This window comes from Macaca fascicularis, chromosome 19 (assembly GCF_037993035.2).
Source record: "Macaca fascicularis isolate 582-1 chromosome 19, T2T-MFA8v1.1".
In the NCBI taxonomy this organism is placed as follows: domain Eukaryota; kingdom Metazoa; phylum Chordata; class Mammalia; order Primates; family Cercopithecidae; genus Macaca; species Macaca fascicularis.
The window spans coordinates 42,095,799-42,115,419 of NC_088393.1; the positions used below are offsets into that span (position 1 = coordinate 42,095,799).

At 42.2% G+C, this 19,621-nt stretch overlaps 1 long non-coding RNA gene across 8 annotated transcripts in view; it reads left to right on the top strand.

Moving 5' to 3' along the window:
* The first annotated feature begins 1,976 nt into the window (after positions 1-1,976).
* The window catches only part of LOC135968666 (uncharacterized), a 43,381-nt gene continuing 25,736 nt past the window's right edge, over positions 1,977-19,621 (top strand). For 2 of the 8 annotated variants that reach the window (XR_012427434.1, XR_010583590.1), the window contains exons 1-3: positions 1,977-2,854; positions 3,977-4,094; positions 9,103-9,207. This is a non-coding gene — a long non-coding RNA (uncharacterized lncRNA). The remainder of the gene's footprint in view (positions 2,855-3,976; positions 4,095-9,102; positions 9,208-19,621) is intronic. The other 6 variants (XR_012427435.1, XR_010583592.1, XR_010583593.1 and 3 more) reach the window with 5 other exon arrangements.

Consider the following 19,621-nt stretch of genomic DNA (forward strand, 5'->3'; position numbering starts at 1 on the left):
ATACTGCTTAGAAAAAAGATTCATTTCAAAATAATTACTGCTTATTGACAATGTGCCTAGTCATCCAAGAACTTTGATGGAGATGTATAAGGAGATTCATGTGGTTTTCATGCCTGCTAACATAATATCCATTCTGCAGACCATAAATCTAGGAGTAAGTTCAACTCTCAAGTCTTATTATTTAAGAAATACATTTTGAAAGGCCATAGCTACCATAGATAGTGATTCCTCTGATGGATCTGGGCAAAGTAAATTGAAAACCTCCTGGAAAGGATTTGCAATTCTAGATGCCATGGAGAACATTCGTGATTCAGGAGAGGAGGTCAAAATATCAACATTAACAGGAGTTTGGCAGAAGTTTATTCCAGCTCTCATGGATGACTTTGAGGGGTTCAAGACTTTAGTGGAGGAGGTAAGTGCAGATGTGGTAGAAATAGCAAGAAAAGAGAATGGGAAGTGGAGCCTTCAGATGACACTGAATTGTTGCAATCTTATGATCAACCTTGAACAGATGAGAAGTCGCTTCTTATGGATGAGCAAAGAAAGTGGTTTTTGGAAAGTGACTCTGTCCCTGGTGAAGATGCTATAAACATTGTTGAAGTGACAACAAAGGATTTAGAATATTCCATAAACTTATTAATAATTTATAAAGCGGTGGCAGGGTATATGAGAGGATTTACTCCAATTTTGAAAGAAGTTCTACTGACAAAATGCTATCAAACAGCATTGCTTGCTACAGATAAATATTTCCTTAAAGGAAAAAAAATCAATTGATGCATCAAATTTCATTGCTGTCTTATTTTAAGAAATTGCCACAGCCACCCCGACCTTCAGCAACTACCACCGTGATCAGTCAACAGCTATCAAGACAAAAGATTATAACTGGCAGAAGGCTCAGATGATCATAAACATTTTTGGTAATCAAGTATTTTTAAGGATGGTACCCACATTTTTTAAAAGACAATGCTATTGCACACTTAATAGACTACAGTATAGTGTAAACATAACTTTATAGGCACTGAGAAACTAAAGAATTCCTGTGACATACTTTACTATTTATTTATTTTTTTTTTATTTTATTTTTTTTTTTTTGAGACGGAGTCTCGCTGTGTCGCCCAGGCTGGAGTGCAGTGGCGCAATCTCAGCTCACTGCAAGCTCCGCCTCCCGGGTTCACGCCATTCTCCTGCCTCAGCCTCCCGTGTAGCTGGGACTACAAGCGCCCGCCACCGCACCCGGCTAATTTTTTGTATTTTTAGTAGAGACGGATTTCACCGTGTTAGCCAGGATGGCCTCGATTTCCTGACCTCGTGATCCGCCCGTCTTGGCCTCCCAAAGTGCTGGGATTACAGGCGTGAGCCACCGCGCCCAGACTCTCCTGTGACATACTTTATTGCGATATTCGCTTTATTGCAATGGTCTGGAACCCAGTTTGCAGTGTCTCTGAGGATGCCTGCATTCGTTAGCTCTCATCTGATAGGCACACTGTATTGGACTGGCATTACCGTGTTGTGTACCCAACTGATGTTGCAGCTTTGGAGTGCACGTGAAATACTGACCCCAAGTTTTCTTTCTTTTTTTTTTTTTTTTTCTTTTTCTTTTTGTAGAGGCGGGGTCTTGCTCTGGGTCCCAGGCTGGAGCGCAGCGGTGCAATCCTAGCTCACTGCAGCCTCAAATTTCTGGGCTCAAGCATGTCCCGGCCTCAGTCTCTCGAATAGCTGGAACACAGGCGCGCGCCACCATGTCCCGCCCGGTTCAGTTCTTGGAGCTTGGAAACAGCATTTCCTTAAGCTCTTCCGAGGGTCCCTTAGCCTATGCTCGGTGGTCTGAAGCAAGTGTGCCTAGCCAGGACCCTTGTCTCTATGGGAACTACATTACCCAGATGCCTCTGCGCCATGCGCCTGCGAAGTTGGGCCAATGGAGGCCGAGGAAAGAGGCATTTCCGAGCACATAAAAGCGACAAGGCGGGACTTCCGGCGTCCTCCTGGAGGCGGTCGTTTTCTGAGGTGGGTCACTTGACAGAACAGTACAGTGGGGCGCAAGATAAAGTGAGTGGGAAAAGCCCTAGAGCCGGTGTTGCCCCACGGACAGAGGCGGTTCTGAAGCTTGGCGAGGGCTCTGCCGGGCGACCTCGCGCCAGGCCGGGTGCGGCCGAGTCCACCGCTCCGGGGGTCCTCGCCGCCAATGGCCTTTAATGGCGAAGCTTGAGCTAATCAACCCAGCGCGGGTTAGTGCTGTGTCCTCTAAACCCTCATCGGGCAGAACTCCCACCTCCCAATCCTAAGACCCGAATGAAGGGCGCCCACTCAGTTTACCTTCAGTGAAGTTTGTTCAGGACGGTGGCGCGTTCCTGGTTGTGTTCCCGTCTTGACACCCAGCGTGATGAGGGTGGAAGAGTGTTACGAGTGGAGCCAGCACGTGCGGGGGCTTGGAGGTCCCATTGTGTGGAGCAGCAGGGAAACCGGGGCCTGTCACCTGTCCACAAGAAAGAGATTGCCAGGACATGAGTCACATGTGACTTGGTTGCCTGAGCATTACCCCTTCCTTCTGAGGTCGCCATAGAAGATTAGCCCCGGGGGTGTTAAACTGAGAGATTCCAACTGAGATAGGATTTGAAAAGGTTCCCAAAGGCTGCTCAGGACTGAGGAAGCGGAGTGGTAAGAGTGAAAGTGGAAGACCTTGGGGAGGCTGCTGGAACAGACAACAGGAGAGTTACGATGGGGGAGCCAGAGGAGAAGCCATAGAAGAGTGTCAGAATAAAAAATGAACTGGAAAAAGTTGAAACAGGCAGAGAAAGTTATTCAAGACTTTTGCAATATGAGAGAGGTACCGAAGTCAGCGCCATTGGACCAAAAGGTGGCAGGCTTTTGAAGCACTGGAGTGAGCTAGTGGAAAAATACTGGAACACGTTAAGTGGGGAGGCTGACCAGTGGGATCTGTGAACCAAAGGTACCCATTGATGTTAGGCTCCTACCCTCCCACAGAAACTGGGAGATAGGTGTGCCGTCTCCTTCGATATCTACAATATCTACGTTTTAAAACAAAAGTTTCCAAGTCCTTTAGAAAGACATTTCCTGGTTTGTGAAAGTGGCAAGAGGCTGGGAGAAGATTTAAGTACATTTCAAGGGGCATAGAAAGATTACAATTAAAAGTTTCCTGAAGTGAATGCTCTAAGGAAAGGGAGGCCAGGGGCCTATAAGAGGAGAAACCTGTCTAAGTTTAGTCAAGCTGAAGGAATGTTCAGGCTGTTTTGGCTAGGGGTAGAAGGGACACCATTCAGGGCAGATCTTAAGAATGCAGGACTATTTTAAGGATAGAGAATTAGTGCTCACACCACAGGCCCGGAGTTACCCTCTCCACTCACTATTTTTAACTTATGAATTTATGAAACACCATTATTTCAACATTAAGCAATTAATATCATGCTAAATATGTGCATGTAGGTAGTGAATTAAACATTGAAAATATATGGATTTAAGAAGTTAAACTTATGCAAGTATTTCATATTTGGTTCACCTTTTAGTATGCTACTAAGCGTTGTAAACATACTAAAATCAAAAGCCTTAAATATCACATTGTCTTTGTTTTGTGCTGCTATAACAGAATACCACAGACCAATTTATAAAGAACAGAAATTTATTTTCTAGCAGTTCTGGAGGCTGGGAAGTCCAAGATCAATGGGCCAACAGATTTAGTGTCTAGTAAAGGCCTGTTCTCTGCTTCCAAGATGGTACCTTGAATGGTGCATTTTGGGGGGCATGGGAGAAGGGTCAGGCTGGGTGGAGTGGCAGACACACTATTTCCCAAATGGCAGAAGAGCAAAGAAAGCATACAGGTCCCAGAAGCCTTTTCTAAAAAGCATTAAACCCGCTCATGAGGGCAGAGCCCTCATGGCCTAATCACCTCTTAAAGTTCCTACCTCATAATACTGTTTTAGTAGTAATGAAATTTCTTTCTTTTTTTTCTTTTTTGAGACAGGGTCTTGCTCTGTTGCCCAGGCTGGAGTGCAGTGGTACAATCTCAGCTCACTGCAACCTGCGCCTCCCAGGTTCAAGTGATCCTCCCACCTCAGCTTCCCGAGTAACTGGGACTACAGGTACGCGTCACCACCCAAATGTCATCTTGAATTGTAACTCCCACAATTCCCATGTGTCGTGGGAGGAACTCAGTGGATAATGATTGAATTATGGAGGCAGGTCTTTCCTGCACTGTTCTACTGATAGTGAATGAGGCTTACAAGATCTGATGGTTTTAAAAATGGGAGTTTCTGCACGAACTCTCTTTGCCTGCTGCCATCCATGTAAGATGTGACTTTCTCCTCCTTCCCTTCCACCATAATTGTGAGGCTTCCCCAGCCATGTGGAACTGTGAGTTCTCCATTAAACCTCTTTCTTTTGTAAATTGCCCCATCTTGGGTATGTCTTTATCAGCAGCATCAAAATGGACTAATACAATGCCCAGCTGATTTTTGTGTTTTTAGTAGAGATGGGGTTTTGCCGTGTTGGCCAGGCTGGTCTCAAAGTCCTGGCCTCAAATGATCCACCTGCCTCGGCCTCCCAAAATGCTGGGATTACAGGTATGAGCCACCATACCCAGCTGGCAATGAAATTTCAATATGAGTTTTAGAGGGTACAAGTATTCAAACCTAGCACACATTCTCTTAAATGCTTGAAGGTGGCTAAAACTCATTCAAAATTTCAGTCACTTTGCATTGAGAACACTGACAAAAGCCTTAATTCATTTTTCCTTTTTATGTGTTATAACAAGGTTTTAATTTAGATAATGAATTAGGTGAAACAATTTATGATGACGTAAATCATTATGTCATAATAATAATTTTATCAGTATAAAAATTCTGGTAGTGAAATTTTCAGTTCTAAAAGATACCTGTATGCCGAGACCAACTCGGTCGGGGAGACCCTAACCCAGCGGCGCTAGAGGAATTAAAGACACACACACAGAAATATAGAGGTGTGAAGTGAGAAATTAAGGGTCTCACAGCCTTCAGAGCTGAGAGCCCCAAACAGAGATTTACCCACGTATTTATTAACAGCAAACCAGTCATTAGCATTGTTTCTGTAGATATTAAATTAACTAAAAATATTCCTTATGGGAAACGAAGGGATGGGCCTTCCATGCAGAAGCATGTCCTTAGAGCACTGATCACTCATGCTATTGTTTGTGGCTTAAGAATGCCTTTAAGGCCGGGCGCGGTGGCTCAAGCCTGTAATCCCAGCACTTTGGGAGGCCGAGACGGGCGGATCATGAGGTCAGGAGATCAAGACCACCCTGGCTAACACAGTGAAACCCCGTCTCTACTAAAAATACAAAAACTTAGCCGGGTGAGGTGGCAGGCGCCTGTAGTCCCAGCTACTCGGGAGGCTGAGGCAGGAGAATGGCGTAAACCCGGGAGGCGGAGCTTGCAGTGAGCTGAGATCCGGCCACTGCACTCCAGCCTGGGTGACAGAGCGAGACTCCGTCTCAAAAAAAAAAAAAAAAAAAAGAGTGCCTTTAAGCGGTTTTCCGCCCTAGGTGTTCCTTGTCCTCATTCCCGTAAACCCACAGCCTTCCAGCGTGGACGTTAGGGCCATTATGAACATATCACAGTACTGCAGAGATTCTGTTTATGGCCAGTTTTGGGGCCAGTTTATGGCCAGATTTTGGGGCGCTGGCTCCCAACACCTGTAAATTAAACAATTAAACACTTTTGTGCATGCAAACATACAATGAACAGCTTTAGTCAACATCTGAGACAGCTTTGTTTATGGTTGTTTTGATTTACATTAAAAAATTACACAAAATAATATTTATGATGTATAAGTAAGGCAAAAAGAATAACACTAAGACAGACAGCCATGAAGCTATCATCTGCTTTAAGAAACAGAACTTTATCAATATCTTAGAAATTTCGTCTGTATTCTCTCCCCTGCTTTGAGGTAATCATTCATTCTAAATTTTGTGTAGTTAATAGTTTTATTTTCCTAATACTGTTTCTTCAGCCATATATGGCTATATCCCATAACCATATATTACTTATTTGTGCATATTTAAAACTTTACATAAATGTTGTGATACTGTATTTGTTTTTCTGAGATGCATTCATGACATGCATGTGGCTGTAGTTTATTTTAACAAAAGTCTTGATTCTGTGGATAACGATAGCATATACTTAGCACTTTATATGTACTAATGTGTTTGATACCAACACTACCCCTATGAGTTGGTTCCATTACTGTCCCCATTTTACAGATGAAGATGCTGAGGAACAGGGAGGTCGAGTAGCCCAAGATCACACCGCTGATAAAAGGCTGCCCTAATGTGTGAGGCCCACAGTAGACAGTCAGCTGGAGGCCATCTTGCTCCAGCACCAGGAGAAGGGGTTGGACAAACCCTTAGAACCCCACCATGGTTGCCAGTTGCCTGTAGTGTTGTTCTTCTCACAGATACTAATGGCTGCAGAAGTCTCTACTCACCTGTGCATGACTAAGGTCATGCACAGGTGAGTAGAGGGTGTCTCAGACCTGTACCCTCCTCATCTCCTAACCATATAGTCTCTGGGATTTTGGTGTCTTGGGACTATACATACGCCTGCCACTTTCCTGGCTGTTGGATTTAGGGCCCCTGAGTTCCCTCAGACTCAGTATCTTAATCCTAGGTCAGGAGATACATGGAGAGGTTCCCATTTCTGATAACTGCTAGAATGCTATGTAGATGGTGTTATGAGCACAAGGATCAGCATGTGAACGTATTTCTATGCAAAACTGAGCTGGCGGTATTCAGGGAACTGAAGGTCTCCATTATGTTTGGTGGGACCAGAGAGTGAGGATGCAGGATTCAGGCCTGGAAGGGCAGGCAGAGCAGATGTGTGTCTTTTCTGAGGAGTCAGGGAACATTTGGTGGAGAAGATGGAGGTCAGAATCAGGTCTTAACCAACATCCTCTGGCTGTAAAGTGGAGAACAGGGAGCAGAGGCAAGGGAGAAGGCCACAGTGGAATTAAACTAGAAATCAGTAACAGATAGTTCTGAAATATAGAAAATTCCAAAATATATGGATATTAAGCAACACACTTCTAAAAAACACATGGATCCAAAAAACAAAAAAAAAAATTTAAATATTTTGAACTAAATGAAAATACAACCTATTAAAATCTGTGGGATACAGTGAAAGCAGAGTTTATAAAGAAATGTATGACATTAAATGCCCACATTAGAAAAGAATAAATACCCCAAATCAGTAATCCAAATTAGAAAATTAGAGAAAGGAGAACAATTTAAATCCAAAGTAAGCAGAAGAAATAATACAAATTAGAGGAGAAATCAATGAAATTGAAAACAGGAAATCAATAGAGAAAGTTAATGTAATAAAAAGCTGTTTCTTTAAAAGATGAAATTAATAAGCCTCTAAGCCAAGCTAAGAGGTGGGGCAAAGAGAGAGAACACAAATTACTAAAATCAGAAATGAAATGGAGTATCACTATAGATCCCACGGACATTAAAAGGATAACATAGGAATACCATGAACAACACTCTGCCTACAAGTTTGATAACCTAAGTGAAATGGATCAATTCCATGAAAAACACAGTTTGCTAACCTCACACAAGAATTAATAGATAATCTGAATTGTCCTATTTAAAATGAAATAAGTAATAACCACCTGAAATAGAAAGCACTAGTTCTTTACAATGTCTTCCAGGAGATAGAAGTAAAGAGAATACTTCCTAACTCATATGATGAGCCCAGCATTACACTAATACTAAAACATTACATTGTAAGAAAAGAAAAATGCAGGTCAACATGTTCTATGAATATAAATGGAAAAGTCTTCAACAAAATATTAGCAAATCAAACCCAACAATATATAAAAAGCATTATACACCATGGCCAAGTTGGGTTTCTTCCAGATATGCAAGGCTGGTTCAGCATTGGAAAATCAATTAATATCCATCATATTAACAGAAATCACATAGTCATATCAATAGTTGCAAAAAGCATTTGTCAAAATACAGCACCCATTCATGATTAAAAAAACACTTAGCGGCCGGTCATGATGGCTCACACCTGTAATCCCAGCACTTTGGGAGGCCGAGGTGGGCGGATCACAAGGTCAGGAGATCGAGACCATCCTGTCTAACATGGTGAAACCCCATCTCTACTAAAAATACAAAAAATTAGCCGGCCGTGGTGGCGGGTGCCTGTGGTCCCAGCTACTCGGGAGGCTGAGGCAGGAGAATGGCATGAACCCGGGAGGCGGAGCTTGCAGTGAGCCGAGATCGCACCACTGCACTCCAGCCTGGGCAACAGAGGGAGACTCCGTCTCAAAAAAAAAAAAGAAAAGAAAAGGAAAACACTTAGCAAACTGGAAATAGAAGAGAGCTCTCTCAACTTGATAAAGAACATCTACAAAAAATCTACAGCTAACATAACACTGAATGAGAGAAGCTAGAAGTTTTTCTGATAAGATCAGGAACAAGGTAAAGATATCTCCTCTCACCACTTTTCAGTGTTTTAATGGAAGTTGGGTATACAAATTGGAAAGGAAGAAATAGAACTGTCTTTGTTAGTAGATATGATTGTCTTTGTACAAAATCTTTAAAAAATCAAGGAAAAGCTTCTGGAATTAATAAACTATTAAGACTGCAGGATATATGTTAATATATACAAGTTAATCACTTTCCTGTATACCAGCAATGAGCAATTGGGATTTGAAATTAAAAACAAAATATCATTTACATTAACTTCCTCCAAAATGACATTGTTAGGTGTAAATCTAACAAAATATACAAAAGGTCTTTTATGAGGAAAACTACAAAGCTAAAATGAAAAAAATAAATAAATGGAGAGAGATTTCATGTTCATGGATAGGAAGACTCAGTATTGTCAAGATGTCTGTTCTTTTCAATTGATCTGTAGATGATATGGTTTGGCTTCATGTCCCCACCCATACTTCATCTTGAATTGTAATTCCATAATCCCTACGTGTTGTGGGAGGGACCCTGTGGGAGGTAACTAAATCACGGGGGTGATTTCCCCCATGCTGTTCTCATGACAGTGAGTGAGTTCTCGTGAGATCTGATGGTTTTATAAGTGTCTGGCATTTCCCTAGCTGGCACTCACTCCGTCCTGCCACCCTGAGAAGAAGGTGCCTGCTTCCCCTTTGGATTCCACCATGATTGTATGTGTCCTGAGGCCTCCCCAGCTAGGTGGAACTGTGAGTCAATTAAACCTCTTTCCTTTACACATTACCCAGTCTTAGGTGTGTCTTCATAGCAGTGTGAGAACAGACTAATACAGCAAATTGGTTCCAGTAGAATGGGGTACTGCTATAATGATACCCAAAAATGTGGAAGCAGCTTTAGAACTGGGTAACAGGCAGAGGTTGGAACAGTTTGGAGGGCTCAGAAGAAGACAGGAAAATTTGGGAAAGTTTGGAACCTCCTAGAGACTTCTTGAATGGCTTCAGTCAAAATGTTCCTAGCTGATAGCTATATGGACAAGGAAGTCCAGGCTGAAGTGGTCTCAGATAGAGACGAGGAAATTCTTGGGAACTGACATAAAGGTAATTCTTAACTCTGCTTTAGCAAAGAGATTGGTGACGTTTTGCCCCTGCCCTAGAGATCTGTGGAACTTTGAACTTAAGAGAGATAATTTAGGGTATCTGATGGAAGAAATTTCTAACTGACAAAGCATTCAGGAGGAAGCAGAGCATGAAAGTTTGGAAAATTTGTGCCTGATGATGTAATACAAAAGGGTTTTTACCCATTTTCTGGGAAGAGATTCAAGCCTACTGCAGAAATTTGCATAAGTAACAAGGAGCCAAATGTTAATCACCAAGACAATGGGGAAAATGTCTCCAAGGCATGTCAGAGACCTTCATAGGAGCCCCTCCCATCAAAGGCCTGGAAGCCTAGGAGGTAAAAAATGGTTTTGTGGCTGGGCCCAGGGCCCCATCTGCTCTGTACAGCCTCGGGACATGGTACCCTTTGTCCCAGCTGCTTCAGCTTTAGCCTTGGCTAAAAGGGACCAAGGTATAGGTCAGGTCATTGCTTCAGAGAGGGCAAGCCCCAAGCCGTGGTTACTTTCATGTGGTGTTGAGCGTGTGGGTGCACAGAAGTCAAGAACTGAGGTTTGGGAACCTCCACCTAGATTTTAGCGGATGTATGGAAATGCCTGGATATCCAGGGTAGAAGTTGCTGCAGAGATGGAGCCCTCATGGAGAACCTCTGCTAGGGCAATGCAGACTAGACTTGTATTAATCAAGACTTGCTATTCGTGAAAGAATAGACATGTAGATCAATAGAACAGAATAGAGAACCTAGAAATAGACTTGCACAAATACAGTCAACTGGTCTTTGACAAAGGACTAAAGGCAATTCAATGAAAATAGTCTTTTCAACAAGTGGTGCTGAAAAGGACAAATGCTTGAGGGGATGAATGCCCCATTCTCCATGATGTGACAATTATGTATTGCATGCCTCTCATCATCTCCCCAAATTTAGGAAGCCCTAGCACCACCCCCCTACCACAACCACCATCCAGTACACACATTTAGGCAGACCTTAGTCCACAGCTCATGCACGCATTTTTGAATTTCACCCCCTTGAGCTTCTCACTGTGTTCTCCTAAAACACTTTTCAGGGTGGAGGAGGTGGTGGTCTCTGCCTGTCCTGATGTATAAGGGATCAGTGATGAGATCTTTTCCAGAGCCAGGAATCAGGCCCCTTAATAAAGAAGAGTAGTCTGGGCACAGTGACTCACACCTGTAATCCCAGCACTTTGGGAGGTCAAGGTGGATGGATCAACTGAGGTCAGGAGTTCGAGACCAGCCTGGCCAACATGGCAAAGCCCTGTCTACTAAAACTACAAAAATTAGCTGGGCGTGGTGGCGGGCACCTGTAATCCCAGCTACTCAGGAGGCTGAGGCCGGAGAACTGCTTGAGCCTGGGAGATGGAAGTTGCAGTGAGCCGAGATTGTGCCAGTGCACTCCAGCCTAGGCAACAGAATGAGACTCTGGTCTAAAAAATAAAAAATAAAGAGTAGATTTGTGATCTTGCTGCAGAATGACTGTTTAATGCAAATCCAATCAGTGAGGCATCCAGAAATGGCTCGGAAAGGAGCGATGTCCCAGCAGCCTGACCTCTCCCCCTAGGGGTGTCCTAAATTGGGTTAGTCCATTTGCATTGCTATAAAGAAATACCTGAGGGAAGGGAAGGGAAGGGAAGGGGAGGGGAGGGGAGGGGAGGGGAGGGGAGGGATAGCGGCTCTACTGCAATGCAGGTTTTATTTGGAGGTGGGGCACCAGCTCAATGCCGGGGCCCACTGCTGCTTACAACTGGTGCAATTATACGCCTGGGTAGGGGTCTGGGGGGGCTATGGCTTACTCCCCAGGAGGATATCAATAAGGTGTTCCCATGATGAGGCCGCTTGGCTCTTTTTCTGGCAGGATATGATAATGAGGTCCTTTGGACTTTTCTCCCAGCAAGATGTGATAAGAAAGTCAGGTGGTTGGGGCCGGGTGTGGTGGCTTACGCCTGTAATCCCAGCACTTTGGGAGGCTGAGGCAGGTGGATCATGAAGTCAGGAGATTGAGACCATCCTGGCTAACTTGGTGAAACCCCGTCTCTACTAAAAATACAAAAATCAGCCAGGTGTGGTGGTGGGCACCTGTAGTCTCAGCTACTCCGGAGGCTGAGGCAGGAGAATGGTATGAACCCGGAAGGTGGAGATTGCAGTGAGCTGAGATTGCACCACTGCCCTCCAGCCATTGCTGGAACAGGAATTAAAAGAAATTAAAGAATGTGTAAGCAAAAACTCAGTTGTATGTAAAAAACAAAACAAAACAAAACAAAACCAATTCCCCCTGAGGAAGAGAAAGAGCTGGAATCCTTCAAAATTAACTGCCTGTTTTTCCTTCTGTGGCTAGCGAGCCTTATCTCTCCCTTTCCCAGGCATTGTGAAGACTCTGTTTCTCTAGCTGTGCAGATGCAAGGTCTGCTAGACAGATAACCTCAAGTCGTAAAACATGTTGTTTCTTGAAAAGTAAGAAATAATGTAATGCATGTCTCAGTTAAATAACTGTCTTTGTTTCTCACTTCTGTAATATGCTTCCCCCTGCACGGATCTCCCCCCTGCCCCACAAAATGCTTAAAAGGTAGCTTAACTCTTTGTTCAGGGCTCAGTCCTTTGAATGTTAATCCGACTAGGTCAATGCACCTAAATAATTAAATAATTCCTCCTCAACCCCTCGGTCTCTCTAATTCCTTAATTATCCCACAGCAGGACGACAGAGGGAGACTGTCTCAAAAAAAAAAAAAAAAAAAAAAAAAAAAAAAAAAAGTCAGGTGGTCGGGCAGAATGTTTCTCACAGCCCAAACCCCTGTGGAATGTTTCACTTTGACCAAGGTCTGTGAAATGGTGGGGGGCTTACAAAATAATGCAGTTTGGACTAACGCTTTCCTTATTTTTCATGGCCTTGGTAGTCTTCAAGAGACCTGGCCAGATGGAATGCCCCACAGTCTGAGTTTGGTGCTTCCTTACCATGAGACTGGGGTTTTGGAGTTTTTGAGGTTTTTGGAAAGACACCTTAGAAGTTAAGTATCTTTCTTGTCACATTGCATCGGGGTACATGGTATCAATATCTCTTATCTCTGGTGATGTAAAACTTGATCATTTGAATAATGTAGTCTTCCACGGTTTTTTACCCACTGTAAAGTTGCTATGTGTTCCTCCCTCTACTGTAGTCTTTGGAAAGGAGTCACCAAGTCAGCCCACCCTTAAAGAAGGAGAATATTGGCCGGGCGCGGTGGCTCAAGCCTGTAATCTCAGCACTTTGGGAGGCCGAGACGGGCGGATCACGAGGTCAGGAGATTGAGACTACCTGGCTAACACGGTGAAACCCCGTAAAATACAAAAAACTAGCCGGGCGAGGTGGTGGGCGCCTGTAGTCCCAGCTACTCGGGAGGCTGAGGCAGGAGAATGGCGGGAACCCGGGAGGCAGAGCTTGCAGTGAGCTGAGATCCGGCCACTACACTCCAGCCTGGGTGACAGAGCAAGACTCCGTCTCAAAAAAAAAAAAAAAAAAAAAAAAAAGAAGGAGAATATTAGTCTCCACCTCCTGGAAGAAGGAGCATCCATATGTATTATTTGCAATTTGTCTATAAGATAGGTTTGTCTACCCCATTAAAAAGTGGGCAAAGGATATGCATATGTCAAAACAAAAATGACATGAAAATTCCTGGGTAACTTTTTTTTTTATTTTTATTTTAGGTTCATGGGTGCATATGTAGGTTTGTTACATAGGTAAACTCATGTCAAGGGGGTCTGTTGTACAGATTATTTCGTCACCCAGGTACCAAGCCTAGTACCCAATTGTTACTTTTTCTAATCCTCTCCCTCCTCCCACTCTCCACCTTCCAATAGGCCCCAGGGTGTGTTATTCCCCTCTTTGTGTCCATGTGTTCTCCTCATTTAGCTACCATTTATAAGTGAGAGCATGTGGTATTTGATTTTCTGTTCCTGCATTAGTTTGCTAAAGATAATGGCCCTCCAGCTCCATCCATGTTCCCATAAAGGACATGATCTCAATCTTTTTTGATGACTGCAGGGTATTCCATATTTTCCATCATATGTATCACATTTTATTTATCCAGTCTGCCATTGATGGGCATTTAGGTTGATTACGTTTCTTTACTACTGTGAAAAGTGCTGCAATGAATACATGTGTGCATGTGTCTTTATGGTAGAATGATTTATATCCCTTTGGGTAGATATCCTTACCAGGTTATTTATGCCTACCACCAGGCAAAAATAAAATAAAAGGGATTCAGATGTTAAAGACTTTTCAATAGACCTTTTTATATGAATATGTGTGGCTGTGTGTGTGTGTACTGGAGCTGCTGCTGGTTTTTTTTTTAATTCACAAGCCCCTTTCACATGAAAACTATTACGGTTGGGTTTCCACAAAGATCTATTCATATCTGAAGTATATCTCACTATTTTTAAAACGTTTTTATTGCTAAATAAGGCACATACACAAAGAAGAGGAGGTGTTCACTTATATGAACACTTTAAGGAATAATGGACAATGAACACCTGTGAATTCACCATGCAGGTGAGCTCACGGTGCAGAGCCCCCGGATCCCTCCTCATCTGCATGCAGTCCTAGTCCACCCTTCTGCCTCTATCCTGCACTTTTAATTAGTCATCCTTGTTTTTCAAAATAGTTTAATAATGACTGCATGGCTCCACCTTTAATTTACTTTCATTTGCTTTTCACCATTAGATAAGCAGAATCAGGCAGGGCATGGTGGCTCACACCTGTATTCCCAGCACTTTGGGAGGCTGGGGCATGTGGATCACTTGAGTCCAGGAGTTCAAGACCAGCTTGGGCAACATGGTGAAACCATGTCTCTACTAAAAATACAAAAATTAGCCGGGCGTGGTGGCACACCACCTGTAGTCCCAGCTACTCAGGAGTCTGAAGTACGAGAACCACTTGAACCTGGGAGGTGGAGGTTACAGTGAGCTAAGATCATGCCATTGCACTCCAGCCTGGGGGACAGAGCGAGACTCCATCTCAAAAAAAAAAAAAAGATAAGCAGAATCATACTGTATATATTCACCTGGAACCTTTTCTTTTGCTCAACATTATGCATCAGTTTGTCAACTTGGGGTTTATTCATTTTAATGTCTGTGTAGTAGTTTTTGTATTTACAATTTATTTATTCATTGTACTGTTCCCAAGTTTTTGACATTATAAACAGACCTGTTTGCTGGACACACCCAATTTTTAAAAACTTTTAATATATTTTGTTTAAAAACATTTTTAACTTTTAAGTTCAGGGATACATGTACAGGATGTGCAGGTTTGGGGTTTGTTGTAAAGATTATTTTATCACCCAGGTATTAAGCGATACCCAATAGTTATTTTTCCTGGTCCTTTCCCTCCTCCCACCCTCCAACTCCAATAGGCCCCAGTGTGTGTTGTTCTCCTCTGTGTGTCCATATATTCTCATCATTTAGCTCCCACTTACAGGTGAGAATATGCAGTATTTGGTTTTCTGTTTCTGCATTAGTTTGCTAAAGATATGTCCTCCAGCTCCATCTATGTCCTTTCAAAGGACTTGATCTTATTCCTTTTTATGGCTGCATAGTATTCCATGGTGTATATGTACCACATTTTCTTTATCCAGTCTATCATTAATGGGAATTTGGGTTGATTCCATGTCTTTGCTATTGTGAATAGTGATGCAATTAAATACACACATGCATGTGTCTTTCTTTATAGTAGAACAACTTACATTCCTTTGTTTAAGGAATACCCAGTAATGGAACTGCTGGGTCAAATGGTATTTCTGTCTTTAGGTCTTCGAGGAATCTCCACACCATCTTCCAAAATGGTTGAACTAATTTACACTCTCACCAACAGTGTATAAGCGTTCCTTTTTCCCTACAACCTCACTAGCATCTGTTAGTTTTTGACTTTTGAATAATAGCCATTTTGACTGGTGTGAGATGGCATCTCATTGTGGACACATCCAGTTTATCTAGGGTTTAGAATTGTAGAAGTTAAATTTTCTCATTGTACAATATGTACATATTCAACTTTATTTGGCAATGCTAAATGATTGAATTATCCAACTTTGAAATTTCTGCCACCTGGTGGATATGAACTAACAGCTCATACTGGTTTTAATTTGCTTGTCTTGCATTAAATAATAAAGTTATACATCTTTTTATATTTAATGGCTGGTGTAGTTTGGCTGTGCCCCATGCAAATCTCTTCTTGAATTGTAGCTCCCATAATCCCCACATATAATGGGAGGGACCTGATGGGAGGTAATTGAATCATGAAGGTGGGTTTTTCCCATGTTTTTCTTGTGATAGTGAATAAATCTCATGAGATCTCACGGTTTTATAAAGGGCAGTTCCCCTGCACACACTGTCTTGCCTGCTGCCATGTAAAGACGTGCCTTTGCTCTTCCTTCACCTTCTGCCATGATTGTGAGGCCTCCCCAGCCATGTGGAACTGTGAGTCCATTAAACTTATTTTTCTTTATAAATTACCCAGTCTCCAGTATTTCTTCATGATGGTATGAAAATGGACTAATACAATGGCTACTTGAGTTTTCCTTTCTGTGAAATGACTAATAGCATGTATTTCCCCACATTTCTATTGGCCTATGTTTAATTTCCTTATTGAATCATTAGTGTTCTTTACATCAGTCCTTTTCAGTTATATATGATGCACATATCTTCTTCCAGTTGGGGTATATGTTTTCATGCTCTTTGTGACATCTTTAACAAAGTCCTTGAATTTAGTTGTGTTTTCCTTTGGGGCTTATGCTTATTGCATTGTCTTTAAACATTCTTCTTTACCTTGAAATCATAAAGTATTTTCCTATATTTTCTTTTAATTGAATTTTTTCTTTTTCTTTTTTTGAGACAAAGTCTCACTGCGTCACCCAGGCTGGAGTGTAGCAATGCGATCTCAGCTCACTGCAAACTCCACCTCCCGAGTTCAAGCAATTCTCCTGCTTCAGCCTCCTGAGTAGCTGGGATTACAGGCATGCGTCACCACACTCAGCTAATTTTTGTATTTTTAGTAGAGACAGGGTTTTACCATGTTGACCAGGCTGGTCTTGAACTCCTGGCCTCAAGTGATTCTAATTGAATTTTGAATATAACCTGAAGTAGGGATTTGTTTCCATTTTCTCAGTACCATAGCCAATCAATTTTTCAAGCATGCTTTATTGATTGGGCCATCTTTTCTCAGCTAATCTGTGTTGCCTCCTCTGTCATGTATCAGATTCCCATACATGAATATATTATTCCCTCATCTTTAGGTTAGCTCCTGCTGGAAGTCTGATAGATGTATATTGGACTTCTTGACCTACCCTCTGATCTCATAAACTTAATACCTTACTTCCAAACTGTAACCCTATTAGAGAAGTATATTTTGTATTATATTCAATACTTCAAGCATGTTCAGTCTAGCTGGTCAGATTGTATATTTTATGTGTCTGTGCATATGTGTTTTCTGTTGTATTTCCATCATGATCAATTATTTCCTCATGTGTTTTGTAATTTTTTAAATTGTGAGACCATGATCCCTAATCTTTCAGAAAATAACTGGTTTTCAATTTGCCAGGGACCTAGCCATGCCTGTTCCTGTGTGTAAAAGTACACTGGAGGGTAAAAGTACACTGGAGGACTGTATTCTTGCATCTAAATTGTAGAAGTAATAAACAAAAACACAATTCAATGAAATATGTCCTATCCTCCTACCTTGATAAATATTTATTCATAATGACAAAATAGAAACAAATTTTAAAATCCATGGATTTTATAGGACTAGAAGTTATTAAAAAAAAATCAAAGATGAGGAAATTTCATTATTGTTATTATGCATGCCTATGTCTTCTCTTGATAGGCTGGCGAAGTTTGGGTTCATTATTGTGAAAATAAGTAAAAGGGAAACTAACACAGGCCTACTGTAAACAGTAGCTCAGGAATGTGTGTATGTGCAAGAGCAGCTATGCTAGTCAAAGCTACGTGTTGCAACATCCCATAGATAGACACGTGTCAGCTTCAATCCCAAGGCCTATAAACTAAAGTTGACCACTTCCTGTGTACCTAGAGTCTGTTAAATATTTCACTGATGGGTACTGGTTGTAAACTTGTTTATCAGTTGTAAAACGAGGCAAGATAAAATCAATTATCCTTCCACCAGGCCCTAAGATGCCTCCATCTCCTACCCACTCAACCACACATTTGCTTTACCTTATGTATAATCTCTCTAAACACTGATCAAAATCACAGGAATGTAATGGTTGCTTCACTGCCCACCATCTGTACCACAGTATCCCTGATTTAAAAAAAAAAAAAAAAAGTTAATACTGTGCTTTATGTAATTGACTTTGGAACTCAGTTACAGACTGCTGTAATCCTGGCTCCCCTGATGCGCACTCTCAAGCTCCAGATTAGTAAACCTTATTAGATTGTGATCCCTGTCTCAGTCCCTCATTTGGGTTGACATTACAAAAAATTTATTTTATTAGTCTATATTTACTCTACAAAATTTACTTTTCTTGCCTTCATTTTAACAAAATCAGTAAATATGTTATAATCAGGGTTTTGCACATCATCTTTTCTATTAAAAATAACAAGCTAAAATAGGAAAATGAAATGTAATTAACAGTGACATCAGCAAAATAGTGGAGTAGGCAGCCACAAACTCTCATCCTCCCACGGAAACATAAGTAAAAAGCAGGGCCAAGCATGGTGGCTCATGCTTGTAATCCCAGCACTTTGGGAGGCTGAGCTGGGAGGATTGCTTGAGGCCAAGGGTTTGAGATCATCCTGGGCAACATAGTAGGACCCCATCTCTACAAACAAACAAACAAACAAAAACTAGCAGAAATTGTTAGAAACAACTTTGCTAGAACGCTGGAAAACCGTCAAAGGTTTACACCAACCAAGAAGATGCTGAATCAAGAAAAAGCTAAGTAGTAGGAAAGCTTTGTACATTCTTACTGGCCTTTGCCCCATACCCTTTTCAGCTCAGTGGCAGTTCTGAAGACTTCAGTTCGCATTCCCACCATTGGATCCTGTTCCCTGGTTCCAGAGGGAGCAGAGCAGACCTTACTCACAAATTTTCATGTATTGCTGTGCTAACCTGCTTAGGGGACACATGAAGGACCAATGCAAAGTGTTCATTTCCAATTAATCTAACTTCAAGTCACACAGGCTGGAAAAGTGACAGACATTGCTTGAAAATATTATAATGCAAACAACCTGAAGTGGTGTAGGGCAAAAGTTATGGTTGAAAGAAACAATAGACCACCTAAGCCAGAGAGGAAGAGTAGGAAGAGAGTTGCTCTGGGAAATTAGGGCATTAAAAGCGCCCTTAAATATGACTAAATTTAGAAAATTCCATGCATGTTCAAGGCAAGACACATGTTCAGAAAGACCTGAAAAGACAGACCCTTAGCTTTCACCTTGGGCTCGTCCCCAGGCTCAATAAAAGCCTTGCTACGTGTTAATGAGGGCCATAGCACAGAGCCAGTCTGAAAATACTGGAAGAGATAGCTGCTGCTTCTTCTCTCATCTGTTTTTCGTTTCTTTGTTTGTTTATTGCCCTAACCCAATGCCTTTCTCTCTGATAGTTAATTTCAGCTGTCAGTCTGGCTGGATTGAGGAATACTTAGAAATTGGGTAAAGCATTATTTTGGGTGTGTCTGTGAGGGTGTTTCCACAGGAGATTACCATGTGAGTCTGAGTGGACTAGGTGGGGAAGGTTCATCCTCAATGTGAGTGGGCACCATCCAATCTGCTTGGGGTCTGGAGAGAACAAAACCAGAGAAAAGGTGAATGTGTCAATCTATCTGTGGGAACTGGGATACACTCTTCCTCTGCTGTCTCTGGACAACAACTCTAGGCTCCCCAGCCTTTGGACTCCAGGACTTACACCAGTGGTTCCTGGATTCTCAGGCCTTTGACCTCGAACTGAGAGTTACACCATCAGCTTCTCTGGTTCTGAGACCTTTAGACTTGGACTGGGCCATGTTACCAGCATCCTCGGGTCTCCAGCTTGCAGATGCCCTGTCTCAGGACTTCTCAGCTT